This window comes from Littorina saxatilis, linkage group LG1 (assembly GCF_037325665.1).
Source record: "Littorina saxatilis isolate snail1 linkage group LG1, US_GU_Lsax_2.0, whole genome shotgun sequence".
Classification (NCBI taxonomy): domain Eukaryota; kingdom Metazoa; phylum Mollusca; class Gastropoda; order Littorinimorpha; family Littorinidae; genus Littorina; species Littorina saxatilis.
Genome location: NC_090245.1, coordinates 79,517,327 through 79,529,826, shown reverse-complemented (window position 1 = coordinate 79,529,826; position 12,500 = coordinate 79,517,327).

Sequence of the window (12,500 nt, the reverse complement as noted above, 5' to 3'; positions counted from 1 at the left end):
CGTACCCTTGATATCAACAGCACTTTTCATTCATCATGCACTGAGTGTTGTCGGAAGAGTCACGTTTGTGACACGGCAAAATCTAGGTGAGAAGTGAAGTGTGTCTCCACGTATTTTTCTTCTGGTGAAGTACTGTCTATTATGTTCCGGTCTTTCTCTAGGTCCATGTCTGTTTTTCTGTCTCTACCTAAGTTTCAGTCTCTAACATTTTCAGTCTGTTCGTCTGTCTGTCTGTCTGTCTGTCTGTCTGTCTGTCTGTCTGTCTGTCTGTCCGAGGCTGTCTGTCTGCCTGTCAGTATTTGTCTAGTCTGTCTCTGTCACTGTCTCGGTAGCTCAGTTGGTAGAGCACTGGACTTGTGATCGGAAGGTCGCAGGTTCGAATTCGGGCCGGGACGGACACGGGTCAACTTTATGTGCAGACCCAGAGACGGAAGCCATGTCCCACCCCCGTGTCATCACAATGGCACGTAAAAGACCTTGGTCATTCTGCCATAAGTGCAGGTGGCTGAATACACCTAAACACGCAGACACCTGGGTAGCGCGACTCGGTTGCTGCTAGCTTTCCACTGGGAGGAAGCGACCCGAATTTCCCAGCGATGGGACAATAAAGTAATGAACATGAACATGAACATGAACATGTCTCTGTCTCTCTGTCTGTCTGTCTGTCTGTCTGTCTCTCTCTCTCTCTCTCTCTCTCTCTCTCTCTCTCTCTCTCTCTCTCTCTCTCTCTCTCTCTCTCTCTCTTCGTTTATTTGGGGGTTTGTGGTTAGTAGGTGTGTGTGTGTGAGTGTGTGTGTGTGTGTGTGTGTGTGTGTGTGTGTGTGTATGTGTGTGTTCGTGCGTGCATGCGTGCGTATGTGTGTGTGTGTGTGTGTGTGTGTATGTGCGTGTGAGTGTGTGGGGGGGGGGGGCTTCTTGGCTTGGCGTGTCCTCCACTTTATGTATTAGTTGGCCAGCTATTTGTCTCTATCAGTGCTTGCATCTTTTTGTACTCACGTGTATAATGTCGTATCCACGCACCTGTCAACCTACATGACTTTTCAAACTACCCCCTCCACCTTCGCCCCCCCCCCCCCCTTTTGTAACCGAATCTACTGAGATTTTCACCATCACCTATTTTCTCAGTGGCCACAACGGGTGACGGACCTCGTCCATCTCAGACAGTAACTTTAGTCGGGCACCACCAATTCGTAGGTAACTTTAACACCCCTTTCTCCCCTCAAAAACAATCTAGACGTGTGTGTCTTTTATTTTTAGCAGGAGAGTTTCTTGTTATCCGGTCAGTGCATGAGTGTTCGGATGGGGCGACTTAACAATATGTACAGTCTTCTTTTCTCTCTCTTTTCTTGTTTTTCTTTCTCTCTTTGTTTCCTACTCATTCTTCCCTTTCTTCTTTCTTGTTTTCTTGCTGTTCGTGTTTGTTGTTGTTTTTATTTACTCTTTCTTTCTTTCTTGTTCTTTTTCTTTCTGTATTTCTGTATTTCTTTCTTTTTATCTATCTTTTGTCTTGTTATTCTTTATTTCTGTCTTTCTTTCTTTCTTTTTTTCTGTTCATTCTTTCTGTCTTTTTTTCTGTTCATTCTTTCTTTCTTTTTTTCTGTTCATTCTTTCTTTCTTTTTTTCTGTTCATTCTTTCTTTCTTTTTTTCTTTTCATTTTTTTTCTTTTTATCTTTCTTTTTACACGTGTTCTTTCTTAATTATTTTATTTATTTATTTATTTACACTTTTTCATCATTCTTTCGTTTCTTTTCATTTGTTTTTCTGTATCTCTTGATCCTATTATCTCCTTCTGTCAAAAATGTAAGAGGTGGCTATCACGTAAATAGGTCAGTTACCTCCTTTTTCAAAGACCCATATACACAACTTAAATGGTTTAGTCCTCACCCACTCAGCACCCCCCCCCTCCCATATATAATACGTTTAAAATAGAAGGCCCATCTGTTACTTACTATCATAAAGTGACCTTCAGGGAACGTAGCCTGGTTTGGAAGACAAAACACAGAGAGGTGTCGTCTTCCTGTTTTGGAGGGGAAAAAGCGGGACACATACTCCAACAGAAAAAAAACCTTGGAGGAAACATCAACAGGGCAAGAGAGGCGGGAGAGCTGGAGTGGTGAGAGAGTGGGGATGATCGAGAGAAGAGGAGGAGAGAGATCGAGTGGGAAGGGAGAGAGAGAACGCGTGTGTGTGTGTGGGGGCGTGTGTGCGTGTGCGTGTGTATGTGTGCGTGTATATGTGTGTGGGGGGGTGCATGTGTTGGTGTGGGGGGGGGGGGAGATTACACTTGTAAATATTTCAGCAACTGGGTTACGAAAAGAAACCTTCTTGTACTTATAACAGCCCAATTTCAAAGGTCAAGCAAGTCCCTACCGGGGTCAGCGTTGGTTACCTTGACCTTTCTGTACTTTTGTTTATTTGTTTAACGCCCAGCCGACCACGAAGGGCCATATCAGGGCGGTGCTGCTTTGACATAACGTGCGCCACACACAAAACAGAAGTCGCAGCACAGGCTTCATGTCTCACCCAGTCACATTATTCTGACACCGGACCAACCAGTCCTAGCACTAATGCCAGACGCCAGTCGGAGCAGCCACTAGATTGCCAGTTTTAAAGTCTTAGGTATGACGGGGCGGACGCCTTACCACTAGGCCAACCGTGCCGGTCCTTTCTGTACTACTGACAACTCATGAACAACTTTACGATGCATGACAGCCTGTACTACCCCAATATTCGTACGAGACTTTTCAGGGTGCACAAGTTCCCTGTTTTTTCAGGCTGTCTTAAGATGTTCGCTTGTTCACTGATTCCAAAAACGCGACGTCCTCTCTGCTTCAGTTAGCCTATATATGGGACATGCTATGGTTATTTGCTGCAAACGTTCTTGCATACTCACAGAAGACAAGTGTATTCTACAGTCCTCGGTTGCATGAATATGTGAAGACAGTAGACAAACTTGCATAAATGTATAACGTCCCACATAGCCAAGGGCTCTTCAACTATATAATTTAATGTACGCACACGAGCTAACCTGAGAAAAAAACGTATGTCCTTGTTCTTTGTGTCTCGTTTTATATAACCAACTCTTTTTACACTCTCGTGTTATAGATGCGTTCCTTTCCGTATAAACCATATTGTAAGTCGCCAAGACAGACGGACTACTGACAATGTATGTCCAAAGTTATAGGAACTCAGTGTAGCAAACATCATTGAGGAATATTCTAACATTAAATCACCTAGACAGAAATACTAATGATTATTAATGTCCAAAGTTACAGGAACTATAGCAAACATCATTAAGGAATATATGCTCTAAATAAATCACCAAGACAAAAAGACTACTGACAATTTATGTCCAAAATTATAGGAAGTACAGCAATCATCATTGGGGAATATAAGTTCCAATTTCTTTCGCACGAGGTGACCATAAGCCTAGAACCTACATAAAACTGTGGGGGCATGCAGGTATATGACTAAGTGCCAAAAGGTGCGCACGAAAAGCGGACAAAGGGGCTAAAAAATAAAAGTTGACAAACACGAGTGATATTGTGATTTTTGTTAAGACAACAGATGCTGGAACCCAATTACGAAAAGAAAAGATAAATTTACCCAAATGATTTTACAAATAACGATAATTTTGTTCGTTATATCATTCAAAACGGCACTGAGTCATAGCATTAAGGTTATCTCGCACGTTTTTAAAGCTAGGGCTTTGAAACTTGGCACACAACCAAAGTATAATGACCTCCAGGTATGGTGCACATCACATTAAACAACATTGAATTTCAAGGTCACAGCGAGGTTAAATTTCCTTTGCAAACTGGAGAATTGTCGTTGTCACGTCTTACATGTTTTAATACTAGATCAGTTAGACTTTACATACTTCACATACTTTCAGCATTTTTATAAAACCTCATTAAAAGTGACCTGCTGGTTAATCTTTGTCAAAGTTCAAGGTCACAGCGGGGTCACATCTGGACCAAATGTGGAATATTTTCAATTTATTCAGCGCGTTTATAGCACGAGCTTTGAAAATACACACAGTTCTAGTGTATAATGTTCACACACGATTAAAGTCTGGTTGAAAAAGTCAAGGTCACAGCAGGGTCGCGTTGAGGTCAAACATATACATTTTTCAATGAGGTTTTCTCATATGTTTTTGAAGCTAGGGCCTTGAAACTTGGCACACTACGCAAGTTAAATTAAACCTCATCAAATTCCAAGGTCACAGTAAGGTTAAAGATCCTTTAAGGATATTTTCTAAAAAAGGTGACCGCCTGGTTAATGTTTGTCAAATTTCAAGGTCACAGCAGTGCCATCTGGCTTAAACTTTGAAAAATTGTCAATTTCTTCAACTAGTTTTATAGTGTTTGAAGTCATTCACACATGATGAAAGTCTGGTTGATAAAATTAAACGTCAATGTCGCAGCGGGGTCGCATTGAAGTCAGACACATACAATTGTCATTTTCACGAACGCCTTTTAAGCAACACCTTTGAAACTTCACACATTCCAAAGTTTTGATGTTGTTTGGTTATAATCAAAGTGTGGTCAATTTCCATGATTGAGAGCATTCAGAGGGGTCAAGTTGAGGTCACACAAAAAGTGATAATCTTTATAAGACTCACGTTTGCTGCTATTGCTCACTTGACATTGGTGAAAGTGTTTATTTTATAATTGTTGATCTTGATGTTTTGACCAATTAATATTACCAGGATCAACCATACCAGATTTCAAAGTCCAGAAGTTGTCAAACCTCAAACCTGTTGGAAGTTTCAAAGATTTAAGCATCAACAAATTTCTATTTGATTTGACCTTAAATAACAGATTTGACCTTAAATCTTAAAACAGATCAACCAGACTTTGGTTTTATATAAATTGAAGTTCAATACAATTTCCTTTTTTTGTTACCCAAACCATAACGCCACTTTGACCTTGACATTTGACTAAGGTCGACCAGACTTGGTTCATGTTTGCTGGTGTTGTCCATTTGTAAATGTACTGATATCTGAAATATGACATGACTTATGTTTTGTCGTTCCATGCTACATGCAGTGTCCGAACAATCTCATTTTTACCCACACGAGACCCTGCTATGACCTTCACATTTCTCAAGGATCAACCTTGAATTCTCCATGTTGAACAATCATTAAGCAAAAGCGTTGTTTGAAGTTTGAAGGTTCTAGCTTCAAAAATCTCTGAAAAAATATGTTTCATCCGTTTTCTGAACCACATGTGACCCAGCCGTGACCTTGAAATCTGACAAGGGTCAACAAGACTTTTACCATGCATGGGGGCGATTAAACCCCAAATGTGTGTGAAGTTTCAAGGTTTCAACTTAAAAAACGTCTGAGAAAAATATACATTTTCCTTTTTGGACAATGTGTTGCACGCAAGACAACACGACAAACGCTCGTGTTATCATTCTTTTACTTTAAGGTCGACTTGCGTGCCCGCTCTTTCGCTAATCTCAATTAAAATTCATCTTAGAAGTTCGGTTTTATTACGCTTTTAATTAAGAAGATTAAACTAAGACAACAAATAGTTAGTTTTACCCATTAAACTCGATAAGGTAGTGACATTTTATGTTGAACGCAAGAAGGTGTCGCACGCAAGATCTGAAAAGATGTTGACGACATAATTTCAACACTTGATAGCGCAATCGTGGTTCGTGATTTCTTCACAAATTTTGAACACAGAATGTGTCACGTGGTTCCGTAAATGAAGTAGATATTTGTACATGTAAATTTTGTTTTTAAAAGAAAATAACCGTTAATTACCGAACATTTTGTCGCACGCAAGATATGACGAAATTTTCAAATCGTTTTCAAAAATGCTGTTCAAAAGTTCTGCAGTCTTTGCTGGATTACTTGAAAGACAGCAGTTTGATACACCGTTATCGCTTGACGTGTCGACATCAATTCCAGAGTTTTTGAAAAAGAAATTTAGTAAATATCTGCGATTGAAAAATGTATGCCGTGATGACGAATCATCTTGCGTGCGACACCTTAAAATTCGGTTATCGAAAAAAAAAAATTCTCTCGAGATTTAGATTTGACGTTTGGTCTCGTCTGTAAAGCGATGTTTCAGGCATTCAATCAAACTAAATGCAATTCATTTGTGCTTCTTGTTATTTTTCTGTGGCATATTCAAAACACGAGGTATCACGATGTCCTTTTTCAGATGGCCGGTTTTGGCGTTATTTTTGACTTTAAACAAAGATAACTTCAAAACCGTTCAAGTCAGACACACGAAATTATGTCCACTATCTCTTCGCACATTCATCCACACACACACCAATTTTCAGCAGACACACGTTTTTAGAAACATTTTTATTGTAAAACAAAGTCGTCTTCTGTTCTGTGAGCACCTTTTGGCACTTAGTCATATATATATATATATATATATATATATATAAAAATAAAAGATTGTTGAAGTGTCGGTTTCCACATTATATCGTGTGTCGATAATATGAACCACCTGCATCACAATACACGTGTTTCCATTATTTATAACTTTGGCCTATTTTTATATTTTTTTACAATATGTGCTGGGAAATATCAGAAGTGACCATTCTTTACGTTATGTATTATTTTAAACCACCTGCATCATAATACACGTGTTTCCATTATTTATAACTTTGGCCTAATTTTTTTATTTTTTTTATTTGTGCTTGGAAATATCAGAAGTGACCATTCTTCGTGTTATGTGTTATTTCAAACCACCTGCATCACAATACACGTGTTTCCATTATGTATAACTTTGGCCTCATTTTTTTTTTTTTTTTTTTTTTGTGTGCTTGGAAATATCAGAAGTGAACATTCTTCGTGTTACGTATTATTTCAAACCACCTGCATCACAATACACGTGTTTCCGTTATTCATAACTTTGGCCTCATTTTTTTTGTGTGTGTGTGTGCTGGGAAATATCAGAAGTGAACATTCTTCGTGTTATGTATTATTTCCAACCACCTGCATCACAATACACGTGTTTCCATAATTCATAACTTTGGCCCAATTTTTTAAAATATTTTTGTGTGCTGGGAAATATCAGAAGTGAACATTCTTCGTATTACGTATTATTTCAAACCACCTGCATCACAATACACGTGTTTCCGTTATTTATAACTTTGGCCTAATTTTTAATTTTATTTTTTTTGGTGCTGGGAAATATCAGAAGTGAAAATTCTTCGTGTTATGTAATATTTCAAACCACCTGCATTACACGTGATTCCATTACGTATAACTTCTTCTTCTATGCCTTCTATGCATGTAAATTATGCTCGTCCTTTTTCGCGACACGATATTTGGTTCCCTCCTCTGTGTCTTAAGTGTGTGCAATGTACACGAACCATAAATCAGGATAGCACAATATAGAATGTGTAGACTGAATAAATGTAGAAACCAGGGTATTTCTGACAGCTGCACATTAAACGCTGATAATTTGTCATGGGAGTACATGTAGGTCACTTCTGTCACAAATATTCCACGGCTACGACACAGCTGGTGACTGACCCCCAAAAAATAACACTCGTGCTGTCTTTCTGTGTGTCTGTGCGTATGCGCGACTGCTCTGTGTCTCTGACTGTGTATGACTCTGCATCTCTGTCTGTCTGTGTCTGTCTGTCTGTCTGTCTGTCTGTCTGCCTGTCTGTGTCTGTCTGTCTGTCTCTCTCTCTCTCTCTCTCTCTCTTTCTCTCTCTCTCTCTCTCTCTCTCTCTCTCTCTCTCTCTCTCTCTTTCTCTCTCTCTCTCTCTTGCACCATCGGTGAAATTCGCATTGCTTGTATGTCAATAATTCACAAAGCTAAGATCGATATTTGCATCTAAACAGTAAGACTATTGATTCTGCCAAAAACCCGTAGCCTCGAGGTCAGTACTTGTTTTTTGGTTTTGTTTTTTGTTTGTTTGGTTGGTTTATGTTTTTAATTTTTTTTTGAATTCCAAACTTAATCAAGAAAATATGGAGGCGTAACCTTTAAGCGCCTCGGGTGACAGACATTCCTCCGCAACAAAGATCGACTGTCTTAAATGTCAAATATTCGTGGACAGGTACTAGAGCCAGACAAATGTCTTCGGCTGATCTTCTGTTCTTGTTGCCATTTCATCCAAAAAATAACAAAATTAAACCAATGTAACAAGGCAAAACTGTTTTCTTTTTTCGTTGTAATCAGGAAAATAAGAAAGATGAGATTGATGAAACACAACTTCGAACCCAAAAAATAGTGACGCTAAATGTTGCCACAGATTTTCTTAGCCACTTGACATTTACCTGAAAGAAGTTGTTTTTCTTCGAATGACGTGATTTAAAAGTCAGCGAATAATGATTACTGAAACGAAAGTTTGGCTTGTCAAGGACAGGTGTGGGGAAATATTGATGATCACTTTTTAATCATGGCAAACACACACACACACACACACACACACACACACACACACACACACACACACACACACACACACACACACACATACTTGATCTCTGTCTGTCTGTTTGTACCTGTGTTACTGTCTCAGTCTCTGTCTGTCTGTCTCTGTCTCTGTCTGTCTGTCTGTCTGTCTGTCTGTCTGTCTCTCTCTCTCTCTCTCTCTCTCTCTCTCTCTCTCTCTCCACTCATTGCCTCAAATTTCAAAATAAACCATTATAGAAAATGTAACAAAGTAATTACCCCAACTCCAAGAATTGACCTGTACAAGTCGAGTCTATCATATTCTGGAGCAATTCTGTGGAACGCCATTCCAAATAATATAATTAAATTACGAATTCATGAAACATCATTCAAGGAATATTACATGCTGTTTCTTTTACAAAAATTATAAGAAATAGTATCAAGCAGCTGGCAAAATAGAACTGTACTCTCTGATTATATTGAAAAAACATGATTATATATAATTCATGAAGGATTTTTTTAATTTATTTTTTTTTTTTTTTTACAAACACATATTTCTCTGTTATATCTATCATTTTCAAGCATTGCTAAAGAATCACAATGCATCTTAAAATGTCTTATTGGTTGCTTAACATGTTCATTATGTAAATGTCATTTGTACTATAGTTAAACTTATCTTTTATTTCTTCTTGTTTGTTACCCCTCAATGGGCTAGGGCCGGATGAAAAAAAGCATGTATACATTGCTTATTCTGTCACCCTCGTAAAATAAATTTAAATTCAAATTCAAATTCAAATTCTCTCTCTCTCACTCACTCTCTCTCTCTCTCTCTCTCTCTCTCTCTCTCTCTCTCTCTCTCTCTCTCTCTCTCTCTCTCTCTCTCTCTCTCTCTCTCTCTCTCTCTCTCTCTCTCTCTCTCTCTCTCTCTCTTCTTTGCCTTTTTGCTCGTCCGAGCCTGAAAAGGGGTCACAATCAGACATACGACACGCATTTATTTCTGTCACAGACCTCTGGGACAGTGGGCTACTGTGCTAAGGTCTCGCCTTCACATTATTACCGTCTTACGGTATTGATTGGGTTAATCATGTCTGACGTCAAACACATTTCCCGTCTCAGAATACACCGAGCATCCAAGTTCGTTTCTTCTGATTGGATTTTACTTTTCTCTTTCTCTCTCAGTCTTTTTATGTTTCCCCTCCACCGCGCTAAAAAAAAAAAAAATTAAATTGACTAAATGTAAAAAGAGGCAAACAAGCACTTACGTTCGAACTTGCATGTGCGGGCTTCCGTACCTTTTCTTTCACAGTCTTGTTTTTAAGTGGTTGCTCCAAAAGTGGAAATTTTGACGTCACTAGTTTAATCGCGCATGTGCGGGAACACCATTTGTGTCGACGAAATGCACACAAAAGCCTTCCTCATCAACGGATCGGGGAGAAAGGAGAAAGGCTTACTGTGCAAAAAGCAAACAAAAGCTATGACGCACAGCTTAACAGGGGTAGCGACAAAAAGCGACAAGGTTTGAACAAGCCGGGACAAAAAAGAAAGAGATTAAAGCATGACAGGTTTGAGGAATTTCTTGTACCACAGCGAGGTGCTACTGCGTGGGTGAATTAATGAATGGATGGATGGTTGGATTCAGAATTATTGAATAAATGCACATAATTAGGAATACATAAATGAATAAACAGAAAAGGAAACAAGTCGCGTAAGGCGAAAATACAACATCTAGTCAAGCTGTCGAACTCACAGAATGAAACTGAACGCAATGCAATTTTTCAGCAAGACCGTATACTCGTAGCATCGTCAGTCCACCGCTCATGGCAAAGGCAGTGAAATTGACAAGAAGAGCGGGGTAGTATTTGCGCTGAGAAGGATAGCACGCTTTACTGTACCTCTCTTCGTTTTAACTTTCTGAGCGTGTTTTTAATCCAAACATATCATAATTATTATCTATATGTTTTTGGAATCAGGAACCGACAAGGAATAAGATGAAATTGTTTTTAAAACGATTTCGGAAATTTAATTTTAATCATAATTTTTATATTCTTAATTTTCAGAGCTTGTTTTTAATCCGAATATAACATATTTATATGTTTTTGGAATCAGAACATGATGAAGAATAAAATAAAAGTAATTTTGGATCGTTTTATAAAAACATAATTTTAATTACAATTTTCAGATTTTTAATGACCAAAGTCATCATAATAATTGTTAAGCCTACATGCACAAAATTAATGCAATACCGAAGTCCGGCCTTCGTCGAAGATTGCTTGGCCAAAATTTCAATCAATTTTATTGAAAAATGAAGGTGTAACAGTGCCGCCTCAATTTTTACAAAAAGCCGGATATGACGTCATCAAAGACATTTATCGAAAAAATGAAAAAAACCATATGGGGATATCATACCCAGGAACTCTCATGTACAATTTCATAAAGATCGGTCCAGTAGTTTACTCTGAATCGCTCTACACACACACACACGCACAGACACACGCACAGACACACACACACGCACACACACACACACACACACACACACACACACACACACACACACACACACACACACACACACACACACCACGACCCTCGTCTCGATTCCCCCTCTATGTTAAAACATTTAGTCAGAACTTGACTAAATATAAACAAGTCGCGTAAGGCGAAATTACTACATTTAGTCAAGTTGTGGAACTCACAGAATGCAATGCAAAAGGCAGTGAAAGTGACGAGCCTGTTTGGCGCGGTAGCGGTTGCGCTGTGCTTCATAGCACGCTTTACTGTACCTCTCTTCGTTTGAACTTTCTGAGCGTGTTTTGAATCCAAACATATCATATCTATATGTTTTTGGAATCAGGAACCGACAAGGAATAAGATGAAAGTGTTTTTAAATTGATTTCGAAAATTTAATTTTGATCATAATTTTTAATTTTTTAATTTTCAGAGCTTGTTTTTAATCCAAATATAACATATTTATATGTTTTTGGAATCAGAAAATGATGAAGAATAAGATGAACGTAAATTTGGATCGTTTTATAAAAAAATTTTTTTTTTAGAATTTTCAGATTTTTAATGACCAAAGTCATTAATTAATTTTTAAGCCACCAAGCTGAAATGCAATACTGAAGTCCGGCCTTCGTCGAAGATTGCTTGGCCAAAATTTCAATCAATTTGATTGAAAAATGAGGGTGTGACAGTGCCGCCTCAACTTTTACAAAAAGCCGGATATGACGTCATCAAAGACATTTATCGAAAAAATGAAAAAAAGTCTGGGGATATCATACCCAGGAACTCTCATGTCAAATTTCATAAAGATCGGTCCAGTAGTTTACTCTGAATCGCTCTACACACACACACGCACACACACACACACACACACACACACACACACACACACACACACACACACACACACACACACACACACAAACACCACGACCCTCGTCTCGATTCCCCCTCTATGTTAAAACATTCAGTCAAAACTTGACTAACATTTGTAAAAAGGACCAATTGAATGCAAACAAATAAACGTAGACATCATTGTTCACACAAACAAGCCACAAAGATAAGATAAAGAAACCGGACAGACAGACAGACAGACAGACAGACAGAGACGGAGGCAAAACGATATATTATTACGGGGGTAGATCCCTCAGGAAGGCTTAGTCTTTTGGCATAATCTATACAGATTGGACGTATAGATCGATCAAAGCTTTGGGTACCTTACTGGTGTTCCAGCAGAGGCAGTTATGGGAGAGTGAGAGAGAGAGAGAGAGAGAGAGAGAGAGAGAGAGAGAGAGAGAGACAGAGAGAGAGACAGAGACAGAGACAGAGACAGAGACAGACAAACACACACACACACACACTCAGTCGCAGACATATACATACATAGACAAAGGCAAAGAGAGACAGACAGACAGAGCCAAAGGCCCAAAGAGATATTGTGAACCAATCACGTCTTATCTTGTCGTATCACCAAATAGCTCTGAAACACCGAATAAAAATCTATATAGAGGCAGAAACTTCCAGCGGTTTTCCCAGCGAATGACTACAAACAGAGCTCGATAAAGCCGTCAAACGAGCACAACTACCTCGCGAGCCTCTGTTGACAGATCGAA